General features: G+C 52.3%; 1 pseudogene; it reads left to right on the forward strand.

Annotated features, from left to right (window-relative positions):
• Positions 1–363: 363 nt before the first annotated feature.
• On the forward strand, positions 364–1576 carry LOC136494627 (putative F-box protein At5g55150; annotated as a pseudogene).
• The last annotated feature ends 325 nt before the right edge of the window (positions 1577–1901 follow it).

Consider the following 1901-nt stretch of genomic DNA (forward strand, 5'->3'; position numbering starts at 1 on the left):
CGTGGATCCGCCACTGTCCTTGATTGAATATTGCCTGTCATATGATAGAGGAATCACGGTAAAATAGGAAGTAGAAAATTATTGTGCTATCCATATACACATTGCATGTTTGCATACACCAGCATACATGGCAACCAGCAAAAGGAAAGAGAATTAACACAGAAGGAAAGAGAATTAAGATAAAAGGAACATCTTTCCATTTCTGAGAACCTTACCAAATCTGCCTACATTTAATTACTTTCCCTCTTTGCATTTGCAAAAGGGACAACTTTTTCCTCCATTCATTTGGTTTCACGCTCACGTGTTCCATCGCCCTCGCTTGCTGTTTCTTGCGTGAACCATAGTTGATGTCATCTGTCTTCCATGGATCAGCCTCCCAATCCCAAGAGAAGGTCCCTACCTCTCTCTGACTAGAGATCCAGCCTGCCAGAGGATCTCCTCAAGTCTATCGGGCAGCGTCTCGCATCAGGCCACGACGCGGCATCCTTCCGATCCGTTTGCTCCCCATGGCGCGCCGCCGTCCCGTTCGCGACCTTCGGGCCGCTCCTGCTGCTCCCGTTCGACCCCGACTCGGGACCGCGTCGGCTTCTACTGCGTCCCGGAGAAGAAGGTCTTGTCTAAGACGCTACCCGACGTGCGCGGCAAGGTGGCGTGTGGCTCCTCGTGTGGGTGGCTGGCGCTCATGGACGAGGCGGCGTCCGTGATGCTGCTGAATCCATTCGCCGGTGCCCGTGCCCCCCGCGTTGAGCTCCCGCCAGCAGGTGAACACGTCGCGGCGGCGTCCTCATCGAAACGCGTGTCTAGGGTCCACGGCCGATGGGTCCTCCATCCCACCAATGGCTACGGGGACACGGATGCCGCAGGCAGAGCCATCAAGCTAGAAGACATGAGGGACATGTTCTTCCGTGAGATCATGCTCTCGGCGTCGCCTGACGCCGCCGACCGCGAGTGCGTGGCCATGGCCATGCTTGGGTGCTCCACGGAGGTCGTGTTCTGCCGGGTTGGAGTCGACAGCGCATGGACGCTGCTCGACACCAAACTAGAGTTCTCTGTGGGGTCCATCGTCTACTGCCAAGACATGTTCTCGGCGATCGACTGCACTGGAGAAATCTCCATCTGCAGCAGCAACGCCGCCGGCGCTACTCCAACCGCGACGCTGCTGCCATCGCTGTGGCCACCTACGGGGCTCTGCCACCGCAGCTACCTGGAATCAAACGGTGAGCTACACATTGTGGGTGCCATGGTGAGCACATTCCACGAGACATAGAGCTTCACCTATAGCAGCGCGATCTACAAGTGCAACCTCCACGACCGTACGTCGGAGTGGTCCAGGGTGAGGGACATCGGTGATTAGACATTGTTCGTGTCTAAACATTTCAATGAAAGCTTCAGTGGAACAAGTGTATCCAAGTACAAGGAGAACAAAATCTACGTGTTTGAGCCATTGTATGGGGATCCATACGACTTGGTCCATCGACTGGAGATCGTTGATATTGCTACCGGCGCATCCGAAGTGAAGCCCGTCTAGGAGAAGATGCAGGGTTCCGAGGCTCTAGGTTGGATTCGACCCAATCTCTGGAAACTCTAGAGTTTGTGAGCCTACGACGCCGCGCACTCCGTGACTGTGTTAAATTCATAAACTTTTCTTTTTGGATTAAATGTCACTTTAACGTTGGTATTTAATTTAACAGTATTGTTATCTTATCGTGCGATCCATGTGTTTTTAGTATAAATTGTTAGTTATCCCGTAACAACGCACGGGCACGCTACCTAGTTAATAGAAAAGAAGCAAATACAATACATGACAAAAAAACAACAATCTCATGAAGGAGGCAACAACAATACCACTGTCGCGAGAAACACAGCCCACAAACCACGGAAGCATAGGCTATCAAATGACA

The sequence above is a fragment of the Miscanthus floridulus genome, chromosome 11 (assembly GCF_019320115.1).
Source record: "Miscanthus floridulus cultivar M001 chromosome 11, ASM1932011v1, whole genome shotgun sequence".
In the NCBI taxonomy this organism is placed as follows: Eukaryota; Viridiplantae; Streptophyta; class Magnoliopsida; order Poales; family Poaceae; genus Miscanthus; species Miscanthus floridulus.